The 12,236-nt window shown below is 36.2% G+C and overlaps 1 protein-coding gene and 1 pseudogene across 3 annotated transcripts in view; one reads left to right on the top strand and one right to left on the bottom strand.

The window, feature by feature from the left end:
- Positions 1-12,236, bottom strand: part of DOP1A (DOP1 leucine zipper like protein A) — a 112,210-nt gene that overhangs the window by 86,306 nt on the left and 13,668 nt on the right. The gene's annotated exons all lie outside the window — the stretch shown is intronic.
- Positions 694-2,587, top strand: LOC137769235 (matrin-3 pseudogene; annotated as a pseudogene).

Below are 12,236 nucleotides of genomic sequence, written 5' to 3'. Positions count from 1 at the left end.
ATAAACAAACAGGACCTAATTAAACTTACAAGCTTTTGCAGAGCACAGAAAACCATAAAAAAAACCGAAAAGACAACCTATAGAATGGGAGAAAATATTTGCAAATGATGCGACTGACAGGGCTTAAGTTCCAAAATATACAAACAGCTCATAGAACTCGACAACAAAAAAACAAACAACCCAATCAAAAAAATGGACAGAAGACCTAAATAGACATTTCTCCAAAGAAGGAATACAAATGGCCAATAGGCACATGAAAAGATGCTCAACATCACTAGTTATTAGAGAAATGTGTATCAAAATTACAGTGAGGTACCACCTCACACCGGTCAGAATGGCCATCATTAAAAACTCCACAAGTAACAAATGCTGAAGAGGATGTGGAGAAAAGGGAACTCCCCTTCACTGTTGGTAGGAATGTAAGTTGGAGCAGCCACAATGGAAAACAGTATGGAGGTTCCTCTGAAAACTAAAAACAGAATTACCATATGATCCAGCAATCACACTCTTGGGCATGTATCCAGACAAAACTCTAATCCAAAAAGTTCGTATGTTCATAGCAGCACTATTCACAATAGCCAAGACATGGAAACAACCTAAATGTCCATTGACTGGAGGAATGGATAAAGAAGATGTGGTGTGGTGGGGAGCCTCAGCGTCCCGCTCGCTTGGAGAGAGGTACCTCTCCTCTTCCCTCTCCCTCTCCTTAAGGAGTGGAGTCAACATATCAATGGAGCAAGTCACAGTCGTCGATGCCAGCTTCTTCTTGAAATCTTCCCAGAATGGAATCCTGACAATGATACAGGACACACAATGGGTGATCCATTCATGTTGCAGCAATCTACAAACCCAGCACCAGGAATTCTGGGACCTCCGCCTCCCTCATTTCATCTTGGGGGACCAGCAGTTGGACCAAGAGGAAATCTGGGTGCTGGAAATGGAAACCTGCAAGGACCAAGACACATGCAAAAGGGCAGAGTGGAAACTAGCCGAGTTGTTCACATCATGGATTTCCAGCGAGGGAAAAACTTGAGATATCAACTATTACGGCTGGTGGAACCATTTGGAGTCATTTCAAATCATCTGATTCTAAATAAAATTAATGAGGCATTTATTGAAATGGCAACCACAGAAGATGCTCAGGCTGCAGTGGATTATTATACAACCACACCAGCATTAGTATTTGGCAAGCCAGTGAGAGTTCATTTATCCCAGAAGTATAAAAGAATAAAGAAACCTGAAGGGAAGCCAGACCAGAAGTTTGATCAAAAACAAGAGCTTGGACGTGTGATACATCTCAGCAATTTACCTCATTCTGGCTATTCTGACAGTGCTGTCTTCAAGCTTGCTGAGCCTTATGGGAAAATTAAGAATTATATACTGATGAGGATGAAAAGTCAGGCCTTTATTGAGATGGAGACCAGAGAAGATGCAATGGCAATGGTTGACCACCGTTTGAAAAAGGCCCTTTGGTTTCAAGGGAGATGTGTAAAAGTTGACCTGTCTGAAAAATACAAAAAATTGGTACTCAGGATTCCCAACAGAGGCATTGACTTACTGAAAAAAGACAAGTCCCGGAAAAGATCTTACTCTCCAGATGGCAAAGAATCTCCAAGTGATAAGAAATCCAAAACTGATGGTTCCCAAAAGACTGAAAGTACAACCGAAGGTAAAGAACAAGAAGAGAAATCAGGAGAAGATGGTGAAAAAGATACAAAGGATGACCAGGCAGAACAAGAACCTAACATGCTTCTTGAACCTGAAGATGAGCTACTTGTAGATGAAGAAGAAGCAGCAGCAGCACTGCTAGAAAGTGGCAGTTCAGTGGGAGATGAGACAGATCTTGCTAATTTAGGGGATGTGGCATCTGATGGGAAAAAGGAACCTTCAGACAAAGTTGTGAAAAAAGATGCAAATGCGACTGCTTCAGCAACTGCGAAGAAAAAGCTTAAAAAAGCGTCGTTTCCCAGGGAGTATGGAAGGTTTTGTCACTCTAGATGAGGTTGGTGATGAGGAAGATTCGGAACTTCAGAAACTTCGTAAATCGGGCATGGCATTTAAATCTGGTGACAAAAATGATGATGGTCTGGTTGAAATTAAGGTGGACAAGATCGAGGAACTTGACCAAGAAAATGAAGCAGCGTTGGAAAACGGAATTAAAAATGAGGAAAATACAGAACCAGGTGCTGAATCTGCTGAGAATGCTGATGATCCCAACAAAGATACAAGTGAAAACGCAGATGGCCACAGTGATGAAAACAAGGAGGACTATACAATCCCAGATGAGTACAGGATTGGACCATACCAGCCCAATGTTCCTGTTGGTATAGACTATGTGATACCTAAAACAGGGTTTTACTGTAAGCTGTGTTCACTCTTTTACACAAATGAAGACGTTGCAAAGAATACTCATTGCAGCAGCCTTCCTCATTATCAGAAATTAAAGAAATTTCTGAATAAATTGGCAGAAGAACGCAGGCAGAAGAAGGAAGCTTAAGATGTGCAAGAAGCTTAATGATTTCAAAGAAAATAATGGTTCTTTGTTTTTAAATGTTAACCTTTTTTAAATACAATACAGATAGTTAGAAGAAAAAAAAAAAGATGTAGTATATATACAATGGAGTTCTACTCAGCCATAAAAAAGAACAAAATAATGCCATTTGCAGCAACATGGATGCAACTAGAGATGATCACACTAAGTGAAGTCAGAAAGAGAAAGACAAATACCATATAATATCACTTATATGTGGAATCTAAAAGATGACACAAATGAACCTATCTATGAAACAGAAACAGACTCACAGACATAGAGAACAGGCTTGTGGTTGCCAAGGGGGTGGGGATTGGGGGAGAGTTGGAGTGGGAGGCTGGGGTTAGCAGGTGTAAGCTGTTGTATATGGAATGGACAAACAACAACGTCCTACTGTACAGCACAGAGAACTATATTCAGCAGCCTATGATAAACCATAATGGAAAAGAATATAAATAAAGAATGTATACATAGGTATAACTGAATCACTTTGCTGTACAGAAGAAATTAACACAACATTGTAAATCAACTATACTTCAATAAAAAAATTGTTTATAAGGATGGTTACACAGCTCTGTGAATGTACTGAAAACAACTAAATTATACTTTAAATAGGTGACTTGTATAGTATGTGAATTATATCTCAATAAAGGTATAGAGCTATATATATGTGTATATATGTAAGATATATATCTATATATGTAAAATATACACACATATATAGATATATGTATACATATAAAAATGGGCTTTAGGGATTTGTGCATTACTTCAAATTACATGCAAAATTTACATCTTACATTTTATTGGGGAATAGCCTACTTTTATAATATTCTCAAAAATAGTTTTTAAAGTAATCCTCAAAAAGGCTAAGAATCACTACCCTAGAGACTGTACCCTATATTAATAAAAACCTGTTTGCCTGAAAAAAGCTAAAAATCTCTTAATTTATTAAATCAAAATTTCCCTGGTTAAGGTTATGCCAAAAAGAAGCAATACACACTTCCCAATTCTCTATCTCAACTCTTTAATCCATAAAAACAAAACCAGACAAATCCTAAATCCCGTCTTTGGAGAGAATATCACCTTAAATATAGAGTCACTTGACATATGAAATTATTCACTTCACTACACCATGTGCCAAGCAGTATGTTTGGATGCTGACTAGAGAGAATATACCTGATTTATTGATGCTTTTCCCATTGGGAGTGGTGGGAGTGGAGAATAATGTAAAGTAAATCCTTTAAGACAGTTAATCTGCGATATTTGACCCTAGGGGCTTAATACAAAGTTTATGAGGGAAAAAACCCACTTTATAGTTATATCTTCATGGTCTGGACTCTCAAAGCAGCAAACCAAACATAAAGCAGTATTTTGAAGTATTACTCTGCGAAATCCAAGATGACTGTGAAATTTAAATAAGTGAATCAAAAATTATCTCAACTACCTTCCATTTCAAAATTGATTTTGTTTTATAGAAGAGTTGGATATGTAACTCTTCTACTAGGGTAGACGTCTTTGAGAGCAGGAACTACGTTTTATATATATTCGTATGCTGCACAGCACATAACTTACAATAGTGAAGCTCAAGCTGGATTCATACAAAGTGGTTTAAGTGTAATGGTTAAGACTGGGAATAAATTAAAAATTCTGCAAGCTGTTTTATGATTAATCTATGGTTTCTAAAAATTTTTTAAACTAGATTTGACCACAACTATAAACAAAGACACTGCAATATGTGCTTCAGATACAAAAGACTGACATACGAAAACATTTAAAGCTATAAAATTTGATAACTAATAAATATTAATACATGGTGAAATATGGAAGAAAGGTTAGAATGAACACAAACTAAAACATTTATAAAACATTTATAATTTTTCTTCTGAAAGAGAAGAAAGAACTGCAAAACCAATTAAACTTGGGGGAAAAAAATCAACTTGATTGGATTTTCTGAAGGTGTATGAAAACAGTATAAAATAACAATAAATTCTAACTGATAAACCTAAGAATGTACTAGTGGTAGACAGAGTAAAGCACATGTATAAATTTTACTGAGAGGTACATTTTTTTCCTTAGCAGTATTTCTAGTATAAGAGATAACACATCTGTTTTGAAGATATACAATATTTGTGCATAGGGAAGATTAATCTGAAAATCAATTTACTAGTAATTTCTAACAATGAAAATATGAGTTATCTGTAATTGGGGTATTAATATAATTGTGAAACTAAGTTACCTCAGTTGACATATTTTCAGACATACTTTTTTTATTTGGTATATATATATATATTAAAAAAAAAACCCAACCAATAATGACCAGCTAAGTTTCTGGGGTTTATAACTCTTGTACATGTTTACAGCTAAAAAAGTTGAGTCAGGTAAGAAATTTGGATTTTCTTACTTATTTAGCTAAAAAAATTCTAAATTCTTAAATATGATTAAAAAGAGTACATACAGCATGGGACACATATAATACTAGGTAGAACATCAAAAGCAAAATCTTATGAAAACAGCTGAAAACTAAGAAAGGACATTCTACAGAGGTTTCATCAGCAGTGAGCTGTAGTATTTTCTTTCGTGTGAAAAGATGGTCAGATTTCGTTATACTTCCTCAGTGATTTTAATGTAAATAAAATTACTTATTATATATCAGAAGAGAAGTCTAGGGATGATGCACCACTTTTGAATTTTCCATCCAATATATAATAAATGAAAATTCCAGTTCTCAGGGTTTTTCCTCCCATATTTTATTTTAAAGAAGCTTAGATCAGTAATTCTCTATCTATGTAAAGAACCAGTTTTCTCCACAACCCACTGCTGACTGATGCTTTTCTAAAATATAAAATCATGTATTTAATTGTTGCAGTGGCATCAAATTTCTATAAATGTTTCTAAATGATTACTTTCTTCTCTGCGCTTGTCTCATGTTTCCTTAACAAAGAATTTACGAATGGTCCACAAATCACACTTCGAACATCACTGGCTTAGATCATAATGCAAATGTAACATATTCTCCTATTGCATCGAGGAAACTTTATATGCTGCAATTTGTCCAAAAGGGTGGTGGCACATGGCAAAAAATACTCATATTCAATAACAAAACAGTATTTCGTGGAAAACCCAGCCCATGGAAAGATAGGCAATAGAGGGCAGGGCCTCCAAGCGCAGGGGTTTTAAAGTCAATATAGCTGGGAATCCAGATCCTAGTTCTTACACTTACTTCGCTGTATGAATTTGGGCAAGATGCCCCAAGCTTCCATTTCCTCATCTGTAAAAGGAGATAATATCAACCTCAGTGGTTGTCAAAATTAAAAAAAAGAACCTATTAAAGTTATCAGAGTGCCCGGCATAGAAAATGCTCTAAAAACAAAATTATTACCAATAAAAACAAAACATAGTACTAGGAAGCAATTATGCTAATTATAAGGGTTAATAAATTATAATTAAGCATCAGATATGGCTCTGAACTTATTGGCAGCCAAATGGGAAACTGAAGACTCTCAGTAACTTATCTCCCATTGTCTCATGAATGCAAATTAAAATGTATCATTGCCAAACGTGCTTTGGTTTTTTCTTTTTTTACTATTTTATTAAACTACACATATTTAATGCACCTGTTAGATGAGGTTTGACTAATGCATACACCCATAAAACCATCATGACACTGAAGATTCCTCACCATAGTTAAGATACAGAACATTTCCATCACTCTAAACAAGAAACCAAGAATATCCATCACCTCCATCAAATGAGGTTTTGGTCTGAAATTTAAAAAACCAGTCTATTGTACCCCAATAGATACAATAACTAATATAACTAGTAAATGTGAAAATATAAAAATAAATACAAATAAAAATTCTAACTTGTTTTTTCTTAAAGTGATACAGAAAAGTCAAAATAGCATTTATAATCTTTCAGGAGCTGTTAATAAGTAGCTTTTCTGCCTTGATCTATAGTCCACTTGACAATTTAGTTGCAGTTCTTTCAAACTGTTAACTCAGATAAATTGAACCCAACTTGTCATGAAACATGTTTAGTATAGTGTTTTGTCATTCAAATATAAAAATGAAACAAAATAGCTGTTTAAATAAAGTCATAAATTTCTCTAGGCAAATTATGCCCTGTGAAAATGATCAGGTAGTACAGGTTTATTTTTTCACACTTTACAGTGTAAAAAGGTAAAATTTAAGTAAGAAATAAAACATTCCAACAGAGCATCTGAATTTTAAAAAAGTTTTGTTTAAATGGTTATAAAAAATGAGCAGACTTAATTTCAGAATAACTACACAACGATGCTTTGGCTGGTTTGCTTATCACTGAGCTCTCCACTTCCCTCCCTCCTTTGCCATGAAAGATAAGGGGAGGGCTGAAGACAGCAGGAACTACTCAGTATTAACCAATTCTAAAGATATACCTGGGGACTGTCCAAGCGTTCTACCACATCCCAAGAATGTATATGAATAAATTATTTAAAGCATCATGCAATGCAGGGGAAAAACCCTACTTGTTGATTATGAAAGAAAAAGCACCTAAAAAATGCTATAAAAATGCTTTTTCCAAAATTTTTTGACGAAACGAAAAATTATCAACCAGTAATTGTTACCATCTAACAAAGGAATGTGGCAATTATTGACAAATCTATTTCATTTTGATCAAAAGTTCTGAATTTCAATGTTGACACTTTCACTAAATAATCTTTAGCAAATCATTTATTTAACCAATTTATGAAGCTAGTTACTCCAGAAAATTAGTAACTTCCCTGGAGGGCTAACAATACAGATAGAAGAACACACCTACCAGGTTATTTCACAAATAGGTTAAGATCACCCACTAGAACCCTGACGCTCTGTACTTCCACCAATCTGACCCAATCTCAAACCTTCAAATGGTATATATGCTAGGAAACTCCAAACACAGGATCAACAGATCTTCAGCTTTTCTCTGCAGGTCCTGCCACCTGCTGGTCTTAAGTATATTCTAAGGATAAGACCTTCAAAGTAGCAGAGGTACCAGCATCTTAGCTAACCTTATATTGTGCTTAACTAAATGCCAGGCACTGTTCAAATGCTTTGCATATTTAAATTCATTTAATCCTATTCGATCTTTTGAGGTATAGGTACTTACCATTATTAGTGTCAACATTAACAGAGAAATAAACCGAGGCATAGAAATATACGTGACACAGTTAAATGGCAGAGCCAGGGATTTACACTTACGCAATCTGGCTTTAGAGTTCTAACTGAACCACTGCTCTTCACTCTCATGGAGACTTTTTTCCTTCTTATACCCAATCCTACCTCAGGGCCAGGGAGTGAAGTGTCTTTCTTACTCCCTCTATAACACTTACCTGGAAATTCCAATTCTGGTTGAGCTCAGTTATGCCTAAACCCAAGCACCTGAACATCGCTAGAGAAAAATCACACAACCAGGCTGACCAACTGCCCTTTAAATTGAGAAACATAAACCTCAAACACTCAACACTGTTCTAATCCACCATGTTTCCTTTATAACCTTACCTGCCTGACACAACTATTTCATACTTTCTCTTCTCAAAGCTCTAATACCACCTTTTCTCCATCACTGCTAAAGACCAAGCTTCAAATTATGTAAGAAAACAGAAGAAAAAGGAACACTCTTACATTCCCTCCAACAAATCTACAAACCTATCTCCACCTATACCCATATTCTCCACTTTCCCTCCTGCTCTGAGGAACAAAGGACCCTCCTCCTTTTGCTGCGTTCTGGATTCCATCTCCTCTTGCCTTCTCAAGACTTTTCCCCAAGTGCTTTACTGGCTTTCTCTCCTCTCTCAGCACCAGTTTCCCCTTCTCTACAGGATCACGCTACATATAAGCCCTGGAATCTCTCATGGTGAAAAACTAAAATTAAAAGCCTCCCCTTCACCCCCATAGGCTCTCTGGCTACCAACCCATTTCTCTGTTCTCTACTGTTACAAAACTTTTTGAAAGATTTCTCTATACTCACTATTGCACTCCCTTATCTCCTATTCACTCTTCAGCCCACTCAAAAATGCCTCATGTGGGCTTCCCTGGTGGCGCAGTGGTTAGGAATCTGCCTGCTAATGCAGGGGACAGGGGTTCAGGCCCTGGTCCGGGAGGATCCCACATGCCACGGAGCAGCTGGGCCCGTGTGCCACAGCTGCTGAGCCTGCACTCTGGAACCCGCGAGCCACAACTGCTGAGCCCACGTGCCACAACTGCTGAGGCCCGCGTGCCTAGAGCCCGTGCTCCGCAACGAGAGGCCACCTCAATGAGAAGCCCGCGCACCGCCATGAAGAGTGGCCCCTGCTTGCCGCAAGTAGAGAGAGCCCAAGCGCAGCAACGAAGACCCAACGTAGCCAAAAATAAATAAATAAATTAAATAAATAAATAAATAAATAAATTAAAATGCCTCATGATGCTGTCCCTCCAAGAAAACCACCCATGTAAAGGTCACCAGGAAAGTGACCAAAGGTCACTTCTCTAGCCCATCATCTTAATCAACTTCTCAGCAGCATTCAGTACTTTGCTCTTGGCTCTCAAGGTATGTTCTGACTTCTCTAACCAGTCTTTTTCAGTCTATGTTGGCTTCTTTTCTCTATTCGAATTTTATTTTATTTTATTATTTTTTAAATGCTGAAGTACTTCAAGGCTCAATCAGGAGCTCTCCTCTCTTCTCTCCCTTAAGTTATCTCCCCTAGTTCTACAGTTTCAAATAGCATTTAACTGATATAGCCTAAATATATTACCACCTCTTCTATTATTTCCTCTTCTGTTCTTCTAACTGGTTGGTGTCAACTCTAGCACGCCACTGAATCCTGCTTCTATTCCTTTTTTTTTTTTTTTTTTTCCTGCTTCTATTCTTGAGCGCTATCATCCACAGAGAAGCCAGAGATCTTTTAAAATCACATTGTATCATTATAAGAACATCCAAACTCAAATACAGCAACATGTTTTGCATTGCAGGGCATCTTGCATTTGCTATTTTCCACACGCGGAAATTCTTAGGTCAACTCTTTGTGAGGCAAATTCCTTCCCATCTCCAAGTAATATCAAACCCTCAGAGAAGCCTTTCTCAAGTAGCCCACGCTCGGCCCACAAGCTTAACATCTACTCTAGAATAGCACATGATTACCCTCCTAGCACTTATTACAGTCTGAAATTATCCTATTTATTTGCTTGTTTCCTATCTACCCTCCCTCACTAGAATGCAAATGTCATGAGATCAGGAGCCCTACTGGACTTGTTCATTCCTGTATCAGCAGTCCCATAAAGGTGACTAACACATAGTAGGCCCTCAAATGCTTTGAATAAATGAAGTAGTCAATGTGAACACAGTTCACAAACCATTTTGCTTTGTTTCTCTGAGAAAAGCTTTGTAGAAAACAGTAGAATTAGCTCTATTTTTCTAACCAGCGTAGCCAACATGCACTCCCTTCAAACAGACTATATTCAAAATTGCTATTAAGTGCTTTAAAAAATTAAAAGATTCTCCTAAGAACACCTATAAAAATTGTGCTGTATCCAATTATATTTTAAATTTATATTTATAATTTACCAAATTATAAATTAGTTCAGTTTAAGCATCAGTATTAGGCATAACTTCTTAATGTGGAAGATGTCATTCTAGCCCTTGTGAAAGGAAATCTGTTAAGTATGATACTCCCAGAGGTCTAATCTTTTAAAATTAATTAGGTGACACTCTCATGCTGAAGAAAATTCTGACAAATAGCTTTACTATATTTAGCTATATTTTCACTTTTGCTTTCGGTAAAAACTATAAAAATTAAAACCTAAGATATGAAAAATCAAGAATCCCAGCATTCCATCGGAGTGAAAAACAGCAAACTTGATTTAATTTTGCTTTTTCTTTCAATAGACATATACAAAATTATACATCTGTTAAAAATAGTCTTTGAATTCTATAAACGTGGTAACTTAAGGTTCCTTGTACCTTTAAATTCTGTGATTTTTGTGACACATAAGCAATATGAAGAAAAGTAATTTAGAAAATAGAAAAGCATAGGCACATATTACAACTTAAAATGATCCATTAATGGGTAGCTGGGATTCTACGGTAAGCATCAAGTAGTAAATAGCTATAATAGTGAACACTAAACATATGCCCTTCAGTTAAAGATAACCATCCTGCCCCCAAAGCACACCAGGCAAATAAACATTGCCCATACATTATTCAAGATGATGATAATTACAGCAACTGACTTAGGAATTAATTACTCCGTGGCAGGCACTACACTAAGCTCTTTTACACGAATTATCTCATGTAATCTTCACAACAAATCCATGAGGCAGGTATGCTCATGGGTCCACGTACATATGAATGCTTTAGTGTTTGAGGTTCCACAGAGAGTAAAGGGAGGAACCTGGCAGAACTCTGGCAGGCTGACCCCTGCATCTGGTCCTTAATCACTATCTTTCTGAACTACTTTTAAATCACAGCTCTTAATTCTTCTGCCTGGCATATCCTACCTCTCCTCTCTTTTTCATTTTTCAAAAACCTGTTCAGGCTATCTAGCCTTTCTTGACTCTTTACCTCCCCAGTTTTTAGACATTGTATTTTCGTTTCCTGTTGCACTTATTTCTTAAACAAAACAAAACAAAACAAAAAACTGTAATAATGTAAGTACATAATATATCTCTGTTGTTCCTTCCAGACCTTGAGTTAAGCACAGTGACAAAAGCTCAACTCTGAATACCCCTACCTAGCTCATTGCTTGATATTGCAAGTGTTTAGGTTAAAGTGTAAGCCTAAATGACTATAAATTCTGATGTAAAAGGGTTTTGTTTTGGTTGTTACATGTAAAACAGTGATTCTAATTCAATAAGTGACTAGAGTGGAAGAGGAACTATACATAGTATTGTTATATATAATATATATAGTATGTACAAGAACTATATATAGTGTGTACAATCTACATGCCCGAGAAAACAATTCTAAACAAGTAAAAATATGCTCTCAAGTGGGATTAAATCCTAGAGAGGTGCTACAGGTTTGGGTTGTGTGTCCAGAAACAATACAGGTGTGGCTTCCCCAAATTAATGATGCCCAGGGCTGATGAATCCTGTTGGATCTAGTTTATAAATTCTATTATTAAGCACCCAAGGGATGCTTTACAAGACCCAGTAAAGACAGGTTTTATTTTATTTCTCTTTTGGGAAAGGGATATATAATTCATGAGGGCTGTTAAGTAGGAGGGGACAAAATAATAGTTCAGAAAATAAGTGTTTCAAAGAAGTTTCCCACATTTTCATGAAACCTATGGGCATCACTGATAATTCAATTACATATTCTAGTTTAGTCATATTTGTATTAAACATATCTATAGAAAGAAATGGTTGTGTTGATAATTTAAAACTGAGAATCTAAAACAACTAAATTTTGCCTTTGGGACTTCTCATATGCCTTTTTAAAACATACCTTTTTAAAGTTTAGCATTTGCTAATATTAAAATCTGCTTGATTTCCCTATCGATGGGGATGGGAGGGGGGATGAAACAGAAATGTTTTAGGTGGCAAGGGTAAGTCAGCCTGAGAGTAAATATCAGAATAATACACTTAAAGAAAATCTAAATTATCCAGATTGACCATGTTCTGGTTTGTTTTCAATTAGGAAGAAGCAAGAAAACAGTGCTTGTTTTTTTATACATAAGAACAGTAATGATAAAACTGAGTAGCTAGTCAGA

The sequence above is a fragment of the Eschrichtius robustus genome, chromosome 9, assembly GCF_028021215.1.
Source record: "Eschrichtius robustus isolate mEscRob2 chromosome 9, mEscRob2.pri, whole genome shotgun sequence".
NCBI lineage: Eukaryota > Metazoa > Chordata > Mammalia > Artiodactyla > Eschrichtiidae > Eschrichtius > Eschrichtius robustus.
This window is presented reverse-complemented; position numbering and strand designations above follow the sequence as displayed.